The 15,156-nt window shown below is 48.7% G+C and overlaps 19 non-coding genes and 3 pseudogenes across 19 annotated transcripts; all 22 read left to right on the top strand.

Moving 5' to 3' along the window:
- The first annotated feature begins 3,062 nt into the window (after positions 1-3,062).
- Positions 3,063-3,226, top strand: LOC134986022 (U1 spliceosomal RNA). Its single transcript, XR_010192055.1, has one exon. It is a non-coding gene; the product is annotated as a U1 spliceosomal RNA (small nuclear RNA).
- Positions 3,227-3,378: 152 nt separating this feature from the next.
- On the top strand, positions 3,379-3,541 carry LOC134986109 (U1 spliceosomal RNA). The gene has a single exon (XR_010192133.1). It is a non-coding gene; the product is annotated as a U1 spliceosomal RNA (small nuclear RNA).
- A 671-nt stretch (positions 3,542-4,212) lies between these two features.
- Positions 4,213-4,376, top strand: LOC134986039 (U1 spliceosomal RNA). The gene has a single exon (XR_010192070.1). It is a non-coding gene; the product is annotated as a U1 spliceosomal RNA (small nuclear RNA).
- Positions 4,377-4,528: 152 nt separating this feature from the next.
- On the top strand, positions 4,529-4,691 carry LOC134986108 (U1 spliceosomal RNA). The gene has a single exon (XR_010192132.1). It is a non-coding gene; the product is annotated as a U1 spliceosomal RNA (small nuclear RNA).
- Positions 4,692-5,362: 671 nt separating this feature from the next.
- On the top strand, positions 5,363-5,526 carry LOC134986037 (U1 spliceosomal RNA). Its single transcript, XR_010192069.1, has one exon. It is a non-coding gene; the product is annotated as a U1 spliceosomal RNA (small nuclear RNA).
- A 152-nt stretch (positions 5,527-5,678) lies between these two features.
- LOC134986120 (U1 spliceosomal RNA) lies at positions 5,679-5,841 on the top strand. Its single transcript, XR_010192143.1, has one exon. It is a non-coding gene; the product is annotated as a U1 spliceosomal RNA (small nuclear RNA).
- Positions 5,842-6,512: 671 nt separating this feature from the next.
- On the top strand, positions 6,513-6,667 carry LOC134986124 (U1 spliceosomal RNA; annotated as a pseudogene).
- A 145-nt stretch (positions 6,668-6,812) lies between these two features.
- LOC134986107 (U1 spliceosomal RNA) lies at positions 6,813-6,975 on the top strand. Its single transcript, XR_010192131.1, has one exon. It is a non-coding gene; the product is annotated as a U1 spliceosomal RNA (small nuclear RNA).
- A 671-nt stretch (positions 6,976-7,646) lies between these two features.
- Positions 7,647-7,810, top strand: LOC134986205 (U1 spliceosomal RNA). The gene has a single exon (XR_010192208.1). It is a non-coding gene; the product is annotated as a U1 spliceosomal RNA (small nuclear RNA).
- A 152-nt stretch (positions 7,811-7,962) lies between these two features.
- On the top strand, positions 7,963-8,125 carry LOC134986095 (U1 spliceosomal RNA). Its single transcript, XR_010192120.1, has one exon. It is a non-coding gene; the product is annotated as a U1 spliceosomal RNA (small nuclear RNA).
- Positions 8,126-8,796: 671 nt separating this feature from the next.
- LOC134986233 (U1 spliceosomal RNA) lies at positions 8,797-8,960 on the top strand. The gene has a single exon (XR_010192232.1). It is a non-coding gene; the product is annotated as a U1 spliceosomal RNA (small nuclear RNA).
- A 152-nt stretch (positions 8,961-9,112) lies between these two features.
- On the top strand, positions 9,113-9,248 carry LOC134986130 (U1 spliceosomal RNA; annotated as a pseudogene).
- Positions 9,249-9,946: 698 nt separating this feature from the next.
- On the top strand, positions 9,947-10,110 carry LOC134986061 (U1 spliceosomal RNA). The gene has a single exon (XR_010192090.1). It is a non-coding gene; the product is annotated as a U1 spliceosomal RNA (small nuclear RNA).
- Positions 10,111-10,262: 152 nt separating this feature from the next.
- LOC134986092 (U1 spliceosomal RNA) lies at positions 10,263-10,425 on the top strand. Its single transcript, XR_010192118.1, has one exon. It is a non-coding gene; the product is annotated as a U1 spliceosomal RNA (small nuclear RNA).
- Positions 10,426-11,096: 671 nt separating this feature from the next.
- Positions 11,097-11,260, top strand: LOC134986228 (U1 spliceosomal RNA). The gene has a single exon (XR_010192227.1). It is a non-coding gene; the product is annotated as a U1 spliceosomal RNA (small nuclear RNA).
- Positions 11,261-11,412: 152 nt separating this feature from the next.
- LOC134986200 (U1 spliceosomal RNA) lies at positions 11,413-11,554 on the top strand (annotated as a pseudogene).
- Positions 11,555-12,250: 696 nt separating this feature from the next.
- Positions 12,251-12,414, top strand: LOC134986059 (U1 spliceosomal RNA). Its single transcript, XR_010192089.1, has one exon. It is a non-coding gene; the product is annotated as a U1 spliceosomal RNA (small nuclear RNA).
- Positions 12,415-12,566: 152 nt separating this feature from the next.
- On the top strand, positions 12,567-12,729 carry LOC134986127 (U1 spliceosomal RNA). The gene has a single exon (XR_010192148.1). It is a non-coding gene; the product is annotated as a U1 spliceosomal RNA (small nuclear RNA).
- A 670-nt stretch (positions 12,730-13,399) lies between these two features.
- Positions 13,400-13,563, top strand: LOC134985999 (U1 spliceosomal RNA). The gene has a single exon (XR_010192034.1). It is a non-coding gene; the product is annotated as a U1 spliceosomal RNA (small nuclear RNA).
- Positions 13,564-13,715: 152 nt separating this feature from the next.
- On the top strand, positions 13,716-13,878 carry LOC134986106 (U1 spliceosomal RNA). The gene has a single exon (XR_010192130.1). It is a non-coding gene; the product is annotated as a U1 spliceosomal RNA (small nuclear RNA).
- Positions 13,879-14,549: 671 nt separating this feature from the next.
- Positions 14,550-14,713, top strand: LOC134986193 (U1 spliceosomal RNA). The gene has a single exon (XR_010192202.1). It is a non-coding gene; the product is annotated as a U1 spliceosomal RNA (small nuclear RNA).
- A 152-nt stretch (positions 14,714-14,865) lies between these two features.
- Positions 14,866-15,028, top strand: LOC134986091 (U1 spliceosomal RNA). The gene has a single exon (XR_010192117.1). It is a non-coding gene; the product is annotated as a U1 spliceosomal RNA (small nuclear RNA).
- Positions 15,029-15,156: the final 128 nt, after the last annotated feature.

Below are 15,156 nucleotides of genomic sequence, written 5' to 3'. Positions count from 1 at the left end.
ATATTGGCAAGGAAAAGCTGTCTTGTACCTTTGCATTTTTCTCCCAAACGAAGGACACTAGAAAGAAAATTTTAAAGCCTCCTGTTAGGCCATCATCTACACGGCATAGCCCTGAATTTTCCAATGCGCAGCTTTTTGCAAAAGAGAGATATTGGCAAGGAAAAGCTGTCTTGTACCTTTGCATTTTTCTCCCAAACGAAGGACACTAGAAAGAAAATTTTAAAGCCTCCTGTTAGGCCATCATCTACACGGCATAGCCCTGAATTTTCCAATGCGCAGCTCTTTGCAAAAGAGAGATATTGGCAAGGAAAAGCTGTCTTGTACCTTTGCATTTTTCTCCCAAACGAAGGACACTAGAAAGAAAATTTTAAAGCCTCCTGTTAGTGCTTCATCTACACGGTATAGCCCTGAATTTTCCAATGCGCAGCTCTTTGCAAAAGAGAGATATTGGCAAGGAAAAGCTGTCTTGTACCTTTGCATTTTTCTCCCAAACGAAGGACACTAAAAAGAAAATTTTAAAGCCTCATTTTAGGCCATCATCTACACGGCATAGCCCTGAATTTTCCAATGCGCAGCTCTTTGCAAAAGAGAGATATTGGCAAGGAAAAGCTGTTTTGTACCTTTGCATTTTTCTCCCAAACGAAGGACACTAGAAAGAACATTTTAAAGCCTCCTGTTAGGCCATCATCTACACGGCATAGCCCTGAATTTTCCAATGCGCAGCTCTTTGCAAAAGAGAGATATTGGCAAGGAAAAGCTGTCTTGTACCTTTGCATTTTTCTCCCAAACGAAGGACACTAGAATGAAAATTTTAAAGCCTCCTGTTAGGGCTTCATCTACACGGTATAGCCCTGAATTTTCCAATGCGCAGCTCTTTGCAAAAGAGAGATATTGGCAAGGAAAAGCTGTCTTGTACCTTTGCATTTTTCTCCCAAACGAAGGACACTAGAAAGAAAATTTTAAAGCCTCCTATTAGGCCATCATCTACACGGCATAGCCCTGAATTTTCCAATGCGCAGCTCTTTGCAAAAGAGAGATATTGCTAAGGAAAAGCTGTCTTGTACCTTTGCATTTTTCTCTCAAACAAAGGACACTAGAATGAAAATTTTAAAGCCTCCAGTTAGTGCTTCATCTACACGGTATAGCCCTGAATTTTCCAATGCGTAGCTCTTTGCAAAAGAGAGATATTGGCAAGGAAAAGCTGTCTTGTACCTTTGCATTTTTCTCCCAAACGAAGGACACTAGAAAGAAAATTTTAAAGCCTCCTGTTAGGCCATCATCTACACGGCATAGCCCTGAATTTTCCAATGCGCAGCTCTTTGCAAAAGAGAGATATTGCTAAGAAAAAGCTGTTTTGTACCTTTGCATTTTTCTCCCAAACGAAGGACACTAGAATGAAAATTTTAAAGCCTCCTGTTAGGCCATCATCTACACGGCATAGTCCTGAATTTTCCAATGCGCAGCTCTTTGCAAAAGAGAGATATTGGCAAGGAAAAGCTGTCTTGTACCTTTGCATTTTTCTCCCAAACGAAGGACACTAGAAAGAAAATTTTAAAGCCTCCTGTTAGGCCATCATCTACACGACATAGCCCTGAATTTTCCAATGCGCAGCTCTTTGCAAAAGAGAGATATTGGCAAGGAAAAGCTGTCTTGTACCTTTACATTTTTCTCCCAAACGAAGGACACTAGAAAGAAAATTTTAAAGCCTCCTGTTAGGCCATCATCTACACGGCATAGCCCTGAATTTTCCAATGCGCAGCTCTTTGCAAAAGAGAGATATTGGCAAGAAAAAGCTGTCTTGTACCTTTGCATTTTTCTCCCAAACGAAGGACACTAGAATGAAAATGTTAAAGCCTCCTGTTAGTGCTTCATCTACACGGTATAGCCATGAATTTTCCAATGCGTAGCTCTTTGCAAAAGAGAGATATTGGCAAGGAAAAGCTGTCTTGTACCTTTGCATTTTTCTCCCAAACGAAGGACACTAGAATGAAAATTTTAAAACCCCCTGTTAGTGCTTCATCTACACGGTATAGCCCTGAATTTTCCAATGCGTAGCTCTTTGCAAAAGAGAGATATTGGCAAGGAAAAGCTGTCTTGTACCTTTGCATTTTTCTCCCAAATGAAGGACACTAGAAAGAAAATTTTAAAGCCTCCTGTTAGGCCATCATCTACACGGCATAGCCCTGAATTTTCCAATGCGCAGCTCTTTGCAAAAGAGAGATATTGGCAAGGAAAAGCTGTCTTGTACCTGTGCATTTTTCTCCCAAACGAAGGACACTAGAATGAAAATTTTAAAGCCTCCTGTTAGTGCTTCATCTACACGGTATAGCCCTGAATTTTCCAATGCGAAGCTCTTTGCAAAAGAGAGATATTGGCAAGGAAAAGCTGTCTTGTACCTTTGCATTTTTCTCCCAAACGAAGGACACTAGAAAGAAAATTTTAAAGCCTCCTGTTAGGCCATCATCTACACGGCATAGCCCTAAATTTTCCAATGCGCAGCTCTTTGCAAAAGAGAGATATTGCTAAGGAAAAGCTGTCTTGTACCTTTGCATTTTTCTCCCAAACGAAGGACACTAGAATGAAAATTTTAAAGCTGTTACAGTGCCCAGCTGCTGCAAGAAATCAGCTTGAATGCTTCAGGGGCTGGGGCATAGCCAACATGAGCCCCACACCGAAGGAGGGTGGAGGTGTTTAATGCGAACTAGGGGTCATCCAAGCGCCGCAAAAGGCCGCCATGCCCTGCACGCCCCTTTTCTCTTTTCATATGCAGACGAGGGTTGAAGCCAACTTTGACCCACTGCTTGGATGACATCACCATATGCAAATCCATTTGCTGCATGCCTTCCCCCGGGAATGCTTGCACTAGTTGTTGCATTTGGTTTGTGTTTGGGGGTGCTTCAGTATTAGGCAGCCTTCTGCCCTACCATGTTCATCTGAAAATATGTGTTCTCCCTGCAGTTGTTGTCCCCAGATGAGAGTTCCCTTGTGCTGCCTCAGTTGAATCTCCTTTACTTGACAGAGATGTGCCTGAGCAGCGGCCCTCCCCAGCCCTATCCCAAATCATACTTATTTTGCATAGGAGATACCATTTTCATGAAGATTGTTCTCCCAGGGTGAGGTTCATTCATTGCATTCTGGGTATGCTGACCCCTGTGATTTCCCCAAATGTGGGAAACTCGACTGCATTATTTGTGGTAGTGGGGGACTGTGTTTGTGCTTTTCTCTGGTCAGCTCTGGTAAAAGTCAGATTTATTTGTCTCAGATTTTCCTCTAGCCTTGTTCTTCTTTTGAGAGTTCCCTTGTGCTGCCTCAGTTGGATCTCCTTCACTTGACAGGGGGGTGCCCGAGCAGCGACCCTCCCCAGCTCTAGCCCAACTCCTACTTACCTGCCAGGTGAGATACTATGATCATGAAGGTGCTTCTCCCAGGGCAAGGCTCACCCATTGCACTCTGGGTGTGCTGCTCCTGTGATTTCCCCAAATGTGGGAAACTTGACTGCATAATTTGTGTTTCCCCTGGTCGGCTCTCGTATAATTCAGATCTCTTTGTCTCAGGTCTCTCTCCAGCCTAGTTTGCTGTCTGTTTCCACTTCTCTTTTCTTGAGCCGCTCCCTTCTATGCCCTTGCGCACTATCCTGACTTCTCCCGTCTGCTTACTTTGTGCCTTCCAACGCACAATGCAAACTACAGGTAGTGCTGCAGGGCCCACGCCCTTTTACTTGCCTTACAGAGCAGCTCTGGAGCTGTTACAGTGCCCAGCTGCTGCAAGAAATCAGCTTGAATGCTTCAGGGGCTGGGGCATAGCCAACATGAGCCCCACACCGAAGGAGGGTGGAGGTGTTTAATGCGAACTAGGGGTCATCCAAGCGCCGCAAAAGGCCGCCATGCCCTGCACGCCCCTTTTCTCTTTTCATATGCAGACGAGGGTTGAAGCCAACTTTGACCCACTGCTTGGATGACATCACCATATGCAAATCCATCTGCTGCAGGCCTTCCCCCAGGAATGCTTGCACTAGTTGTTGCATTTGGTTTGTTGTTTGGGGGTGCTTCAGTATTAGGCAGCCTTCTGCCCTCCCATGTTCATCTGAAAATATGTGTTCTCCCTGCAGTTGTTGTCCCCAGATGAGAGTTCCCTTGTGCTGCCTCAGTTGAATCTCCTTTACTTGACAGAGATGTGCCTGAGCAGCGGCCCTCCCCAGCCCTATCCCAAATCATACTTATTTTGTATAGGAGATACCATTTTCATGAAGATTGTTCTCCCAGGGTGAGGTTCATTCATTGCATTCTGGGTATGCTGACCCCTGTGATTTCCCCAAATGTGGGAAACTCGACTGCATTATTTGTGGTAGTGGGGGACTGTGTTTGTGCTTTTCTCTGGTCAGCTCTGGTAAAAGTCAGATTTATTTGTCTCAGATTTTCCTCTAGCCTTGTTCTTCTTTTGAGAGTTCCCTTGTGCTGCCTCAGTTGGATCTCCTTCACTTGACAGGGGGGTGCCCGAGCAGCGACCCTCCCCAGCTCTAGCCCAACTCCTACTTACCTGCCAGGTGAGATACTATGATCATGAAGGTGCTTCTCCCAGGGCAAGGCTCACCCATTGCACTCTGGGTGTGCTGCTCCTGTGATTTCCCCAAATGTGGGAAACTTGACTGCATAATTTGTGTTTCCCCTGGTCGGCTCTCGTATAATTCAGATCTCTTTGTCTCAGGTCTCTCTCCAGCCTAGTTTGCTGTCTGTTTCCACTTCTCTTTTCTTGAGCCGCTCCCTTCTATGCCCTTGCGCACTATCCTGACTTCTCCCGTCTGCTTACTTTGTGCCTTCCAACGCACAATGCAAACTACAGGTAGTGCTGCAGGGCCCACGCCCTTTTACTTGCCTTACAGAGCAGCTCTGGAGCTGTTACAGTGCCCAGCTGCTGCAAGAAATCAGCTTGAATGCTTCAGGGGCTGGGGCATAGCCAACATGAGCCCCACACCGAAGGAGGGTGGAGGTGTTTAATGCGAACTAGGGGTCATCCAAGCGCCGCAAAAGGCCGCCATGCCCTGCACGCCCCTTTTCTCTTTTCATATGCAGACGAGGGTTGAAGCCAACTTTGACCCACTGCTTGGATGACATCACCATATGCAAATCCATCTGCTGCAGGCCTTCCCCCAGGAATGCTTGCACTAGTTGTTGCATTTGGTTTGTTGTTTGGGGGTGCTTCAGTATTAGGCAGCCTTCTGCCCTCCCATGTTCATCTGAAAATATGTGTTCTCCCTGCAGTTGTTGTCCCCAGATGAGAGTTCCCTTGTGCTGCCTCAGTTGAATCTCCTTTACTTGACAGAGATGTGCCTGAGCAGCGGCCCTCCCCAGCCCTATCCCAAATCATACTTATTTTGTATAGGAGATACCATTTTCATGAAGATTGTTCTCCCAGGGTGAGGTTCATTCATTGCATTCTGGGTATGCTGACCCCTGTGATTTCCCCAAATGTGGGAAACTCGACTGCATTATTTGTGGTAGTGGGGGACTGTGTTTGTGCTTTTCTCTGGTCAGCTCTGGTAAAAGTCAGATTTATTTGTCTCAGATTTTCCTCTAGCCTTGTTCTTCTTTTGAGAGTTCCCTTGTGCTGCCTCAGTTGGATCTCCTTCACTTGACAGGGGGGTGCCCGAGCAGCGACCCTCCCCAGCTCTAGCCCAACTCCTACTTACCTGCCAGGTGAGATACTATGATCATGAAGGTGCTTCTCCCAGGGCAAGGCTCACCCATTGCACTCTGGGTGTGCTGCTCCTGTGATTTCCCCAAATGTGGGAAACTTGACTGCATAATTTCTGTTTCCCCTGGTCGGCTCTCGTATAATTCAGATCTCTTTGTCTCAGGTCTCTCTCCAGCCTAGTTTGCTGTCTGTTTCCACTTCTCTTTTCTTGAGCCGCTCCCTTCTATGCCCTTGCGCACTATCCTGACTTCTCCCGTCTGCTTACTTTGTGCCTTCCAACGCACAATGCAAACTACAGGTAGTGCTGCAGGGCCCACGCCCTTTTACTTGCCTTACAGAGCAGCTCTGGAGCTGTTACAGTGCCCAGCTGCTGCAAGAAATCAGCTTGAATGCTTCAGGGGCTGGGGCATAGCCAACATGAGCCCCACACCGAAGGAGGGTGGAGGTGTTTAATGCGAACTAGGGGTCATCCAAGCGCCGCAAAAGGCCGCCATGCCCTGCACGCCCCTTTTCTCTTTTCATATGCAGACGAGGGTTGAAGCCAACTTTGACCCACTGCTTGGATGACATCACCATATGCAAATCCATCTGCTGCAGGCCTTCCCCCAGGAATGCTTGCACTAGTTGTTGCATTTGGTTTGTTGTTTGGGGGTGCTTCAGTATTAGGCAGCCTTCTGCCCTCCCATGTTCATCTGAAAATATGTGTTCTCCCTGCAGTTGTTGTCCCCAGATGAGAGTTCCCTTGTGCTGCCTCAGTTGAATCTCCTTTACTTGACAGAGATGTGCCTGAGCAGAGGCCCTCCCCAGCCCTATCCCAAATCATACTTATTTTGCATAGGAGATACCATGGTCATGAAGATTGTTCTCCCAGGGTGAGGTTCAGTCATTGCATTCTGGGTATGCTGACCCCTGTGATTTCCCCAAATGTGGGAAACTCGACTGCATTATTTGTGTTTGTGCTTTTCTCTGGTCAGCTCTGGTAAAAGTCAGATTTATTTGTCTCAGATTTTCCTCTAGCCTTGTTCTTCTTTCGAGAGTTCCCTTGTGCTGCCTCAGTTGGATCTCCTTCACTTGACAGGGGGGTGCCCGAGCAGCGACCCTCCCCAGCTCTAGCCCAACTCCTACTTACCTGCCAGGTGAGATACTATGATCATGAAGGTGCTTCTCCCAGGGCAAGGCTCACCCATTGCACTCTGGGTGTGCTGCTCCTGTGATTTCCCCAAATGTGGGAAACTTGACTGCATAATTTGTGTTTCCCCTGGTCGGCTCTCGTATAATTCAGATCTCTTTGTCTCAGGTCTCTCTCCAGCCTAGTTTGCTGTCTGTTTCCACTTCTCTTTTCTTGAGCCGCTCCCTTCTATGCCCTTGCACACTATCCTGACTTCTCCCGTCTGCTTACTTTGTGCCTTCCAACGCACAATGCAAACTACAGGTAGTGCTGCAGGGCCCACGCCCTTTTACTTGCCTTACAGAGCAGCTCTGGAGCTGTTACAGTGCCCAGCTGCTGCAAGAAATCAGCTTGAATGCTTCAGGGGCTGGGGCATAGCCAACATGAGCCCCACACCGAAGGAGGGTGGAGGTGTTTAATGCGAACTAGGGGTCATCCAAGCGCCGCAAAAGGCCGCCATGCCCTGCACGCCCCTTTTCTCTTTTCATATGCAGACGAGGGTTGAAGCCAACTTTGACCCACTGCTTGGATGACATCACCATATGCAAATCCATCTGCTGCAGGCCTTCCCCCAGGAATGCTTGCACTAGTTGTTGCATTTGGTTTGTTGTTTGGGGGTGCTTCAGTATTAGGCAGCCTTCTGCCCTACCATGTTCATCTGAAAATATGTGTTCTCCCTGCAGTTGTTGTCCCCAGATGAGAGTTCCCTTGTGCTGCCTCAGTTGAATCTCCTTTACTTGACAGAGATGTGCCTGAGCAGCGGCCCTCCCCAGCCCTATCCCAAATCATACTTATTTTGCATAGGAGATACCATGGTCATGAAGATTGTTCTCCCAGGGTGAGGTTCAGTCATTGCATTCTGGGTATGCTGACCCCTGTGATTTCCCCAAATGTGGGAAACTCGAATGCATTATTTGTGGTAGTGGGGGACTGTGTTTGTGCTTTCCTCTGGTCAGCTCTGGTAAAAGTCAGATTTCTTTGTCTCAGATCTTCCTCTAGCCTTGTTCTTCTTTCGAGAGTTCCCTTGTGCTGCCTCAGTTGGATCTCCTTCACTTGACAGGGGGGTGCCCGAGCAGCGACCCTCCCCAGCTCTAGCCCCACTCCTACTTACCTGCCAGGTGAGATAATATGATCAGGAAGGTGCTTCTCCCAGGGAAAGGCTCACCCATTGCACTCTGGGTGTGCTGCTCCTGTGATTTCCCCAAATGTGGGACACTTGACTGCATAATTTGTGTTTCCTCTGGTCGGCTCTCGTATAATTCAGAACTCTTTGTCTCAGGTCTCTCTCCAGCCTAGTTTGCTGTCTGTTTCCACTTCTCTTTTCTTGAGCCGTTCCCTTCTATGCCCTTGCGCATTATCCTGACTTCTCCCGTCTGCTTAATTTGTGCCTTCCAACACACAATGCGAACTACAGGTAGTGCTGCAGGGCCCACACCCTTTTACTTGCCTTACAGAGCAGCTCTGGAGCTGTTACAGTGCCCAGCTGCTGCAAGAAATCAGCTTGAATGCTTCAGGGGCTGGGGCATAGCCAACATGAGCCCCACACCGAAGGAGGGTGGAGGTGTTTAATGCGAACTAGGGGTCATCCAAGCGCCGCAAAAGGCCGCCATGCCCTGCATACCCCTTTTCTCTTTTCATATGCAGACGAGTGTTTAAGCCAACTTTGACCCACTGCTTGGATGACATCACCATATGCAAATCCATCTGCTGCAGGCCTTCCCCCAGGAATGCTTGCACTAGTTGTTGCATTTGGTTTGTTGTTTGGGGGTGCTTCAGTATTAGGCGGCCTTCTGCCCTCCCATGTTCATCTTAAAATATGTGTTCTCCCTGCAGTTGTTGTCCCCAGATGAGAGTTCCCTTGTGCTGCCTCAGTTGAATCTCCTTTACTTGACAGAGATGTGCCTGAGCAGCGGCCCTCCCCAGCCCTGTCCCAAATCATACTTATTTTGCATAGGAGATACCATGGTCATGAAGATTGTTCTCCCAGGGCGAGGTTCATTCATTGCATTCTGGGTATGCTGACCCCTATGATTTCCCCAAATGTGGGAAACTCGACTGCATTATTTGTGGTAGTGGGGGACTGTGTTTGTGCTTTCCTCTGGTCAGCTCTGGTAAAAGTCAGATTTATTTGTCTCAGATCTTCCTCTAGCCTTGTTCCTCTTTCGAGAGTTCCCTTGTGCTGTCTCAGTTGGATCTCCTTCACTTAACAGGGGGGTGCCCGAGCAGCGACCCTCCCCAGCTCTAGCCCAACTCCTACTTACCTGCCAGGTGAGATACTATGATCATGAAGGTGCTTCTCCCAGGGCAAGGCTCACCCATTGCACTCTGGGTGTGCTGCTCCTGTGATTTCCCCAAATGTGGGAAACTTGACTGCATAATTTGTGTTTCCCCTTGTCGGCTCTCGTATAATTCAGATCTCTTTGTCTCAGGTCTCTCTCCAGCCTAGTTTGCTGTCTGTTTCCACTTCTCTTTTCTTGAGCCGCTCCCTTCTATGCCCTTGCGCACTATCCTGACTTCTCCCGTCTGCTTACTTTGTGCCTTCCAACGCACAATGCAAACTACAGGTAGTGCTGCAGGGCCCACGCCCTTTTACTTGCCTTACAGAGCAGCTCTGGAGCTGTTACAGTGCCCAGCTGCTGCAAGAAATCAGCTTGAATGCTTCAGGGGCTGGGGCATAGCCAACATGAGCCCCACACCGAAGGAGGGTGGAGGTGTTTAATGCGAACTAGGGGTCATCCAAGCGCCGCAAAAGGCCGCCATGCCCTGCATGCCCCTTTTCTCTTTTCATATGCAGATGAGGGTTCCAGCCAATTTTGGCCCACTGCTTGGATGACATCACCGTATGCAAATCCGTCTTCTGCAGACCTTCCCCCAGGAATGCTTGTACTAGTTGTTGCATTTGGTTTGTTGTTTGGGGGTGCTTCAGTATAAGGCAGCCTTCTGCCCTCCCATGTTCATCTGAAAATATGTGTTCTCCCTGCAGTTGTTGTCCCCAGATGAGAGTTCCCTTGTGCTGCCTCAGTTGAATCTTCTTTACTTGACAGAGATGTGCCTGAGCAGCGGCCCTCCCCAGCCCTATCCCAAAACATACTTATTTTGTATAGGAGATACCATGGTCATGAAGATTGTTCTCCCAGGGTGAGGTTCATTCATTGCATTCTGGGAATGCTGACCCCTGTGATTTCCCCAAATGTGGGAAACTCGACTGCATTTTATGTGGTAGTGGGGGACTGTGTTTGTGCTTTCCTCTGGTCAGCTCTGGTAAAAGTCAGATTTCTTTGTCTCAGATCTTCCTCTAGCCTTGTTCTTCTTTCGAGAGTTCCCTTGTGCTGCCTCAGTTGGATCTCCTTCACTTGACAGGGGGGTGCCCGAGCAGCGACCCTCCCCAGCTCTAGCCCCACTCCTACTTACCTGCCAGGTGAGATAATATGATCAGGAAGGTGCTTCTCCCAGGGAAAGGCTCACCCATTGCACTCTGGGTGTGCTGCTCCTGTGATTTCCCCAAATGTGGGACACTTGACTGCATAATTTGTGTTTCCTCTGGTCGGCTCTCGTATAATTCAGATCTCTTTGTCTCAGGTCTCTCTCCAGCCTATTTTGCTGTCTGTTTCCACTTCTCTTTTCTTGAGCCGTTCCCTTCTATGCCCTTGCGCATTATTCTGACTTCTCCCGTCTGCTTAATTTGTGCCTTCCAACACACAATGCGAACTACAGGTAGTGCTGCAGGGCCCACACCCTTTTACTTGCCTTACAGAGCAGCTCTGGAGCTGTTACAGTGCCCAGCTGCTGCAAGAAATCAGCTTGAATGCTTCAGGGGCTGGGGCATAGCCAACATGAGCCCCACACCGAAGGAGGGTGGAGGTGTTTAATGCGAACTAGGGGTCATCCAAGCGCCGCAAAAGGCCGCCATGCCCTGCATACCCCTTTTCTCTTTTCATATGCAGACGAGTGTTTAAGCCAACTTTGACCCACTGCTTGGATGACATCACCATATGCAAATCCATCTGCTGCAGGCCTTCCCCCAGGAATGCTTGCACTAGTTGTTGCATTTGGTTTGTTGTTTGGGGGTGCTTCAGTATTAGGCGGCCTTCTGCCCTCCCATGTTCATCTTAAAATATGTGTTCTCCCTGCAGTTGTTGTCCCCAGATGAGAGTTCCCTTGTGCTGCCTCAGTTGAATCTCCTTTACTTGACAGAGATGTGCCTGAGCAGCGGCCCTCCCCAGCCCTGTCCCAAATCATACTTATTTTGCATAGGAGATACCATGGTCATGAAGATTGTTCTCCCAGGGTGAGGTTCATTCATTGCATTCTGGGTATGCTGACCCCTATGATTTCCCCAAATGTGGGAAACTCGACTGCATTATTTGTGGTAGTGGGGGACTGTGTTTGTGCTTTCCTCTGGTCAGCTCTGGTAAAAGTCAGATTTCTTTGTCTCAGATCTTCCTCTAGCCTTGTTCTTCTTTCGAGAGTTCCCTTGTGCTGTCTCAGTTGGATCTCCTTCACTTAACAGGGGAGTGCCCGAGCAGCGACCCTCCCCAGCTCTAGCCCAACTCCTACTTACCTGCCAGGTGAGATACTATGATCATGAAGTTGCTTCTCCCAGGGCAAGGCTCACCCATTGCACTCTGGGTGTGCTGCCCATGCGGTTTCCCCTAATGTTGGACACTTGACTGCATAATTTGTGTTTCCCCTGGTCGGCTCTCATATAATTCAGATCTCTTTGTCTCAGGTCTCTCTCCAGCCTAGTTTGCTGTCTGTTTCCACTTCTTTTTTTCTTGAGCCCCTCCCTTCAATACCCTTGTGCACTAACCTGACTTCTCCTCCAGTATGCTTAGTTTGTGCCTTACAATGCACAATGCAAACTACAGGTAGTGCTGCAGGGCCCACACCCTTTTACTTGCCTTAAAGAGCAGCTCTGGAGCTATTACAGTGCCCAGCTGCTGCAAGAAATCAGCTTGAATGCTTCAGGGGCATGGGCATAGCCAACATGAGCCCTACACCGAAGGAGGGTGGGGGTGTTTAATGCGAACTAGGGGTCATCCAAGCGCCGCAAAAGGCCGCCATGCCCTGCATACCCCTTTTGTCTTTTCATATGCAGATAAGGGTTCCAGCCAATTTTGGCCCACTGCTTGGATGACATCACCGTATGCAAATCCATCTTCTGCAGACCTTCCCCCAGGAATGCTTGTACTAGTTGTTGCATTTGGTTTGTTGTTTGGGGGTGCTTTAGTATTAGGCAGCCTTCTGCCCTCCCATGTTCATCTGAAAATATGTGTTCTCCCTGCAGTTGTTGTCCCCAGATGAGAGTTCCCTTGTGCTGCCTCAGTTGAATCTTCTTTACTTGACAGAGATGTGCCTGAGCAGCGGCCCTCCCCAGCCCTATCCCAAAACATACTTATTTTGTATAGGAGATACCATGGTCATGAAGATTGTTCTCCCAGGGTGAGGTTCATTCATTGCATTCTGGGAATGCTGACCCCTGTGATTTCCCCAAATGTGGGAAACTCGACTGCATTTTATGTGGTAGTGGGGGACTGTGTTTGTGCTTTCCTCTGGTCAGCTCTGGTAAAAGTCAGATTTCTTTGTCTCAGATCTTCCTCTAGCCTTGTTCTTCTTTCGAGAGTTCCCTTGTGCTGCCTCAGTTGGATCTCCTTCACTTGACAGGGGGGTGCCCGAGCAGCGACCCTCCCCAGCTCTAGCCCATCTCCTACTTACCTGCCAGGTGAGATACTATGATCAGGAAGGTGCTTCTCCCAGGGCAAGGCTCACCCATTGCACTCTGGGTGTGCTGCTCCTCTGATTTCCCCAAATGTGGGACACTTGACTGCATAATTTGTGTTTCCTCTGGTCGGCTCTCGTATAATTCAGATCTCTTTGTCTCAGGTCTCTCTCCAGCCTAGTTTGCTGTCTGTTTCCACTTCTCTTTTATTGAGCCGCTCCCTTCTATGCCCTTGCGCACTATCCTGACTTCTCCCGTCTGCTTACTTTGTGCCTTCCAACGCACAATGCGAACTACAGGTAGTGCTGCAGGTCCCACACCCTTTTATTTGCCTTACAGAGCAGCTCTGGAGCTGTTACAGTGCCCAGCTGCTGCAAGAAATCAGCTTGAATGCTTCAGGGGCTGGGGCATAGCCAACATGAGCCCCACACCGAAGTAGGGTGGAGGTGTTTAATGCGAACTAGGGGTCATCCAAGCGCCGCAAAAGGCCGCCATGCCCTGCATACCCCTTTTCTCTTTTCATATGCAGACGAGGTTCCAGCCAACTTTGGCCCACTGCTTGGATGACATCACCGTATGCAAATCCGTCTTCTGCAGACCTTCCCCCAGGAATGCTTGTACTAGTTGTTGCATTTGGTTTGTTGTTTGGGGGTTCTTCAGTATTAGGCAGCCTTCTGCCCTCCCATGTTCATCTGAATATATGTGTTCTCCCTGCAGTTTTTGTCCCCAGATGAGAGTTCCCTTGTGCTGCCTCGGTTGAATCTCCTTTACTTGACAGAGATGTGCCTGAGCAGCGGCCCTCCCCAGCCCTATCCCAAATCATACTTATTTTGCATAGGAGATACCATGGTCATGAAGATTGTTCTCCCAGGGTGAGGTCCATTCATTGCATTCTGGGTATGCTGACCCCGGTGATTTCCCCAAATGTGGGAAACTCGACTGCATTATTTGTGGTAGTGGGGGACTGTGTTTGTGCTTTCCTCTGGTCAGCTCTGGTAAAAGTCAGATTTCTTTGTCTCAGATCTTCCTCTAGCCTTGTTCTTCTTTCGAGAGTTCCCTTGTGCTGCCTCAGTTGGATCTCCTTCACTTGACAGGGGGGTGCCCGAGCAGCGACCCTCCCCAGCTCTAGCCCAACTCCTACTTACCTGCCAGGTGAGATACTATGATCATGAAGGTGCTTCTCCCAGGGCAAGGCTCACCCATTGCACTCTGGGTGTGCTGCTCCTGTGATTTCCCCAAATGTGGGAAACTTGACTGCATAATTTGTGTTTCCCCTGGTCGGCTCTCGTATAATTCAGATCTCTTTGTCTCAGGTCTCTCTCCAGCCTAGTTTGCTGTCTGTTTCCACTTCTCTTTTCTTGAGCCGCTCCCTTCTATGCCCTTGCACACTATCCTGACTTCTCCCGTCTGCTTACTTTGTGCCTTCCAACGCACAATGCAAACTACAGGTAGTGCTGCAGGGCCCACACCCTTTTACTTGCCTTACAGAGCAGCTCTGGAGCTGTTACAGTGCCCAGCTGCTGCAAGAAATCAGCTTGAATGCTTCAGGGGCTGGGGCATAGCCAACATGAGCCCCACACCGAAGGAGGGTGGAGGTGTTTAATGCGAACTAGGGGTCATCCAAGCGCCGCAAAAGGCCGCCATGCCCTGCACGCCCCTTTTCTCTTTTCATATGCAGACGAGGGTTGAAGCCAACTTTGACCCACTGCTTGGATGACATCACCATATGCAAATCCATCTGCTGCAGGCCTTCCCCCAGGAATGCTTGCACTAGTTGTTGCATTTGGTTTGTTGTTTGGGGGTGCTTCAGTATTAGGCAGCCTTCTGCCCTACCATGTTCATCTGAAAATATGTGTTCTCCCTGCAGTTGTTGTCCCCAGATGAGAGTTCCCTTGTGCTGCCTCAGTTGAATCTCCTTTACTTGACAGAGATGTGCCTGAGCAGCGGCCCTCCCCAGCCCTATCCCAAATCATACTTATTTTGCATAGGAGATACCATGGTCATGAAGATTGTTCTCCCAGGGTGAGGTTCAGTCATTGCATTCTGGGTATGCTGACCCCTGTGATTTCCCCAAATGTGGGAAACTCGAATGCATTATTTGTGGTAGTGGGGGACTGTGTTTGTGCTTTCCTCTGGTCAGCTCTGGTAAAAGTCAGATTTCTTTGTCTCAGATCTTCCTCTAGCCTTGTTCTTCTTTCGAGAGTTCCCTTGTGCTGCCTCAGTTGGATCTCCTTCACTTGACAGGGGGGTGCCCGAGCAGCGACCCTCCCCAGCTCTAGCCCCACTCCTACTTACCTGCCAGGTGAGATAATATGATCAGGAAGGTGCTTCTCCCAGGGAAAGGCTCACCCATTGCACTCTGGGTGTGCTGCTCCTGTGATTTCCCCAAATGTGGGACACTTGACTGCATAATTTGTGTTTCCTCTGGTCGGCTCTCGTATAATTCAGATCTCTTTGTCTCAGGTCTCTCTCCAGCCTAGTTTGCTGTCTGTTTCCACTTCTCTTTTCTTGAGCCGTTCCCTTCTATGCCCTTGCGCATTATCCTGACTTCTCCCGTCTGCTTAATTTGTGCCTTCCA

This window comes from Pseudophryne corroboree (assembly GCF_028390025.1).
Source record: "Pseudophryne corroboree isolate aPseCor3 chromosome 7 unlocalized genomic scaffold, aPseCor3.hap2 SUPER_7_unloc_2, whole genome shotgun sequence".
NCBI lineage: Eukaryota > Metazoa > Chordata > Amphibia > Anura > Myobatrachidae > Pseudophryne > Pseudophryne corroboree.
This window is presented reverse-complemented; position numbering and strand designations above follow the sequence as displayed.